This window comes from Psammomys obesus, unplaced genomic scaffold, assembly GCF_907164565.1.
Source record: "Psammomys obesus unplaced genomic scaffold, mPsaObe1.curated_primary_1811, whole genome shotgun sequence".
Taxonomy (NCBI): Eukaryota; Metazoa; Chordata; class Mammalia; order Rodentia; family Muridae; genus Psammomys; species Psammomys obesus.
Genome location: NW_026587215.1, coordinates 1036727 through 1043393, shown reverse-complemented (window position 1 = coordinate 1043393; position 6667 = coordinate 1036727).

Here is a 6667-nt window from a genome sequence, read left to right as displayed (position 1 = left end):
TTATTATTATTATTATTATTATTATTATTATTATTATTATTATTATTTCAAGAGCCTCACTATTTAGCCCACACTGTACCCAAACTTACAGCCCTCCTGCTTGGGAGCACAGTATGCTCCCACACCCTGCCTGCCTTTGAATCTCGTTCTGCCCAGTGAGGAACTCGATCCTGTTGAGGAAGAGTTCCAGGCGGAGAGATCAGCATGCTCAGGGAAGAGCCTGAACTCAAAGTGGCCAAGGAGCTGGGAGTGAGATGAGGCCACGAGGAAAATAGGCCTGATAGCACGTCCCGTGTCAGCCACGACACGATCTTGGATTTTTGTCCGAGTCGCTGTCATTTACATTCTACAAGGATGCCAAAGGTGACAGACAGGAGGAGTGGGGCCAGGGCTGGAGAAGGAGAAGCAGTGAACGGCTGTGGTCCTATACCGTCTTCCAGCTCTCCTAGTTTCTCTCTCTCCCTCAAGGCCAGCCCAGATTCCAGTCAGGTAGGATGAGCCAAGAGCTCTACAGGTTCTAGGGCCGGGGAGGGTGGCCAGCAGTGAGGACTGGAGAGGCCGCAGGACCAGGAAAAGACGTCAAGCGAAGGCAATCTTTGGGCCTGTGAGGCAGCCCTCTGGGCGTGTTTGCCTTAGGCTGCTCCAGTAGCTATAGGGAGATTCCGGAGACCGGGTGATTTTTGAAGAACGCAAGTTTATTTGGCTCATGGTTCTGGAGACTTGGCAGGACAAAATATGGCGGTTAATACCATCCGCTTGAAAGGATCTAGAATCTGACAGGCCTGAGGGGTTTTCTACAGGATTAAATAAATACAGGCAGCACCACCCTGCGGGCTGGGGTCCTGGACTGAACACAAAGGAGGAACTGAGTGGAGCACCAGCATTCATCCCCTTCTGCTTCCTGCTCAGCTCCTCAAGCCCCCGCTGCCCTGCCTTCCTCGACATGATGGAAATGCCCTTGAACTGCAAGCCAGGTGACAAGCCCTTCTTCCTTCAGTTGGTTCTGCCGGGTATTTGGTGATGGCACCCAAAGAGCAACTTGTAGAAAGAGCACGCGTGACGCTGGATCTGGCCGGGCCTGGTGAGGTCATGTCCCTTCTCTCCTTATAAAGCCACAGGTGCCCTCGTGTGTGGCCACTCTTTCAGGCCAGCCTCACTAGCTGCCAACCCCAGGAGAAAAACAGTGGGTGTACAAGAGTCTTGCCTAGGCGTGGAGACCAGCACACACAGCGCACGAGCCTTGGTGCTGCTGAGGGGGCCTGGCCTGGTCTCCGGCACCCGTGGCTGGGTGCGTTGGCTGTCGCAAACGCCACCCACCCGCATCGTTCTCCTTCTCCATGCTCTGCCCGTGAGGACAGGCATGACTCTCTAAGGTCCTCCCGAGGGGCGGAGGGTTGACGGGCTAGAGCTGGCATCGCCGAGTGTTTGTCCTGCAGTTCATGGTAGGCTGCATGGAAGGTCCAGGCCATCGCCTTGCTGGACACATAGCCTTCTGCTCTCAGGAGAAGCTCATAAGGAATCCGCCACACCGAAGAGGGTGGACTTACTTTTGATCTTTTCCAGACAAGGTCTCAGAGGGCCTAGGACTGCCTCGAACTGACTGTACAGCCAAGGGGAACGTTGAGCTTCTGATTTGCCTATCTTCCCTCAGGTTCTGGGTTTGCAGGAAGGTGCTCCTGTGCCTAGTTTGCGCAGTGCTGGAGAAGAGAACCTTGTACATGTTAGCAACCAATTAAGCTATGCTCTAGCCTGACATCGTTTTTGGAGGCAGAATCTAAGCATGAAGTTATGGCTGACTTAGTGTTTGTGGCAATCCTCCTGCCTCAACATCCTGAGTGCTGGGATTACAGGTGCATTGCCACACTTGGCTGTAATAGCTAATCTTTTTGTTTGTTTGTTTTGAGATGCGGTTTCTCTGTGTGGCCCTGGCTGCCCTGGAACTTAGATCAGGTTGTCCTCCAACTCACAGGGATCTGCCTGCCTCCGCCTCTCAAGTACTGGGTTTAAAGACATGTGCCACCACTGACTGGCTTTACAATCTATTTAATTGAAGAACTATCTAGTTCTGGGTGTGTCTATAGTAGAACATACGGGGGGCGGGGGTTAAATCCAGAGAACTCTGTCCTGATCAGTGGGTTATAGTCCTGATAGATTCATGGTATAACAGCATCATTGGGAAAGGAAGAGATGGTCCAGGTTGGAGAAAGTGGGTCACTGGGAATGTGGGGGGGGATGGGCAGAGCTGCTCCTGGTGCCTTCCTGCATTCTGATTCATCTTCCGGTCTGTGGAGGGTAAGAAGTTCCCCCATCACATGCCCTGCCTCATGCGGTGATATCTTGCCCACATACAAGGGGCCAGGCAACCATGAGCTGGACCCTCTGAAACTGTGAGCCCAAACCAACCCCTCCCCCCTGCATTGGTTTCTTAGCTCATTCCTGTGATTAAATACCTGGAGAAAAACAACGTGACAAAGGAGGGGTATTTGTGGGCTAACAGTTCTCGGCTACAATCCATTATGGTGGGGAAGGCCTCCTGGTTAGAGCTCACATAGCTGCTCACATCACATCTGCAGCCAGGAGCTTACACAGCTGCTCACACCACATCTGCCATCGGGAGCTCACACAGCTGCTCACATCTCGCTTGCATCCAGGAAGCAGAGAGAGATGAATGCTGGTACTCAGCTTGCTTCTCCTTTTTATGCAACTCAGGGCCCAAGCCCAGGGGATGGTGTTGGCCAATTTTAGGGTGAGTCTTCCCATTTCCATTAACCCAATCAAGATAATTCCTCACAGGTGTGCCTTAAAGCTTGCATGCTGGATGATGCCAGAGCGGTGGTTCCCAGCCTTCCCAATGCTGCCACGCTTTAACACAGTTCCTCATGTTGTAGTGACCCCCAACCAGAAAATTATTCCATTTCTACTTTGTAACTGTAATTTTGCTACTGTTATGAATTATAATGTAAGTGTCTGATATGCAGGATATCTGGTACACAACTCCAAAAGGGTCTCACCCACAGCTTGAGAACTGCTGTTCTAGACCCTGTCAGGCTGACAGTCAACATTAACCGTTACACTCTACTAAGCGGTTCTTGAAGGTATTTCGGGCACAGAGACCCCCAAAAGTAACTAATATACTTTTAAAATTAAAATTTAGCCAGGCACGGTGACATTTTAATCCCAGCACTTAGGAGGCAGAGGCAGGCAGATCTCTGTGAGTTTGAGACTGGCCTGGTCTATAGAGTGAGTTCTAGGACAGTCAGAGCTACACAAAGAAACTGTCTCAAACACACACACACACAATCTTGCTGTGTAACTGTACTGCCTGGTTTTGTGTGTCAACTTGACCCAAGCTAGAGTCATCAGAGAGGAAGGAGCCTCAGTTGAGGAAATATCCCTATGAGATCCAGCTGTTAGTCCGGTGGTCCTGGGTTCTATAAGAAAGTGGGTTGAATAAGCCATGACAGCAAGCCAGTAAGCAGCACCCCTCCATGACCTCCACATGAGCTCCAGCCCCCAGGGTCCTGCCCCGACTGAGTTCCTGTCCTGATGAACTATGATCTGGCAGTGTAAGCCAAATAAACCCTTTCCTCCCCACCTTGCCTTTTGGTCATGGTGTTTTTGTTTGTTTGTTTGTTTGTTTTTTGTTTTGTTTTGTTTTTCTTTTTTGCAGCAATAGAAACCCTGACTAAGACGGTTAACTCAGGCTGGCCTGGAATTCCCCATGTAGTGGAGGCTAGTCTGGAACTCGGAGCAAGCCTCCTGCCTCAGCCTCCAGAATGTTGTATTTACAGCAGTGAGCCACCATAGCCCCTCAGGATGCATTGAGCTCCGTCTCACAGATGAAGGACTTTAGAGTCTAAGTGTCCTCCACAGCCACTCAGTTTGCAGATGACGGAGCTGGGACTTAACATTTGCCTTCCTCACGGCCGGAGCTTCCTGTCTCCCCTCTGCCACCAGCTTCCCCTGCCTTTCTGCCCTGTCCCTCTGAAGGAAGATGTTGCTGTGAGGTGGGCTGGGAGGGAGCAGGCCAGTATCATGAAGGTGTGGACCTGTTTGTTTTCTGGGAGGAGTAGAGAGGAAAAGAGATAGTCAGGAACCCCTGGTGTCTCAGGACCAAAGTCCCCCAACAGCCCGTGGGCAGAAGGTACCGGAAGCCAAAGGACCATGTGCCCCTTTGGGCTCAGCAGGCATGATATCCTGGGCCTCTAACCCCAAAATGCTTCAAGTTCTTTAATTAAAAAATGTATGTGTATGGCTGCCTGCATGTATTCTTGTGCACTGCATGTGTGCCTGGTGCCCACAGAGGCCAAAAGAGGGCACTGGATCCCTGGGACTGGAGTTGCTGTGATAGTTATGAGCTGCCATGTGGACAGTGGGAACCGAACCTGAGTCCTCATGACCAGTTTGTGAAAGCAGCTCAGCCAGAGCCCATCACGGAAGCCTGGGGACCTGCTTCTGTTCTGCTTCATTCACTAGCCACTGAGCCCTGGGCGGGGAGGAAGCCCCGACACAGAGGAGTTTACAAGGCTTTGTCTGCTCAGGAGCCTGAGGCAGGAGGATGGAGAGTTCCAGGACAGCCTGGGCTGCATAGTGAGACCCCGTTTTAAAAACTCAAAAACAGGAGCTGGGAAGAGGGCTCAGCTGATACACTTGCTGTTCCAGCTGAAGGCTCGAGTTCAGATCCCTAGAGCCCACAGAAAGCCCAGTGGACCCACAGGCCAGCTTGTGATCCCAACCTGCCTCAACATACAAGGTGGAGAGTGGTCTGGGAAGATGTCCCAGGACTTCCAGACACACATGTGCGCCCTTCCTTCCACACCACACATATGTGTGCCCCCACATGCACACATACAGACACTGATGCCAACATTCAAACTCGTGGAAAAACAAACGCAAGAAACCTCTCAAAACCAAACCCAACCAGTGTACAGCTGTGCAAGGAGAGGCAGGGGTGGGGCCTCCTTCCATCTCCTGAGCGCTGTCTCTCCCCCCAAGCTTCACCTGGCATGGTGTGTTTATCTATTCCCGGGGAGGGAATCAACCCAAATGCAGGGACTTATGATAAAGAGGATTTCCCGCCAGGTGTTGTGGCATTTGCCTTTAATTCCAGCCCTCAAGAGGCAAAGACAAGCAGATCTCTATGAGTTTGAATTCCAGAAAAGTCAGAGCTATGTAAAGACACACACACACACACACACACACACACACACACACTCACGCACACACAATTTCTCATGGTTTCTGTAGGTCAGAATTCTAGAAGGGGCTGATTTGCCTGCCCACGCCTTTGGCTCTGATCTTCTTACCAGGCCACAAGGAGGCGTCACTGACCTGGCCACTCTAGGCTAAAGTGGGGTCAGATCCAAGACCGAGATCACATGTGTGGCTTGAGGCTGGTGTGGGCTGCACACCCGAAGTGCTTTGACATACGGGCCTTTTCATCAGGATCCCTACAATGAGGCTGTGCTGCTTGTACGGAGGAGAGGGGCGGAGGTAGAACAGTCCATTCTCTACTGCCGTATCAGAATACCACAGACCAAGCGAAGGACTGATGAGAGAGGTTTCCTCTCTGCGTCCTGGAGGCCAGAATTCTCAGGAGCCTGTCACCTTGTGCTGTATCATAGCAGAGCTGAGATAGGGCGGGCAGAGAGGAAACAGGGCCCAGCCCATCCATTTTTAGGAGCCCATTCTGGCATGAATCACCTCCTCAAGGTCCAGCCTTGTAATTTGACCCAGTGGCATTTTGTTTGTTTGTTTGTTTGTTTTGAGGTTAAGTCTACAGTAGCCCAGGCTGGCCTCCATCTACCACGTGGCCAAGAATGCCTTTGAACTCTTGATCCTCCTGCCTTCACTTCCCAAGCCCTAGAGTGACAGGCCTGCACCACTGTGCCCAGCTGAAGACAGTTAATTCACCATGAGTTTTAGGGTGAACAATCAGATTCCAGTGCTAACCTTGGTGCTGATGGTCTATCCCTGCTGTGTCTGTTATAACTGTTTCAGCTAGTGACAGCCTATCACTTCTGTCTCTATTATAACTGTACCAGCTAGTGACAGCCTATCAGCGTTGTAGTCTATTATAACTGTTTTCAGGTGGTGACAGCCTATCACTGCTATTGTCTATTATAACTTTCAGTTAGAAGCAAATTGCGGGTCCAGTGATGGGAGAGGAGTTGATCTCACAGAGGTGTGCCTGGAAGGGCTGGAGTCCCCTGGGGAGATGGCTCGATGCAGACGAGCACTTGCTCTGAAGGCATGAGGACCCCAGTTCAAATCCCTGGCAGTCACATGACTGGGCATGCCTCCTCCCATCATTGGAGGGTGGAGACGGGAGGATGCCGAGAGCTTGCTGCTCAGCCACCTTGGCCCAAAGAGAGAGCTTGTGGCTCAGTGAGTGAAGGAAGGGCCTAGATGTCCTACTCTGGTTTCCAAATCCATGTGTATGAACTCGTGCACCTGCACACACTCATTCGTGTGCCACACCCATGCATGCCATACAAGCGCGCGCACTCGAGCGAACACACAAATCTTTCATTGATATAAAATATCCGTGCAAGCTTGGCTTGGTGGTACACACTTGTCCCTGGGAGCCTGAGGCAGGAGGATAAGTGTGAGTCTCAGGCCCGGCTGAGCTAACTAGTGAGTTCTAGGCCGACCTGGGTTAAAGAGG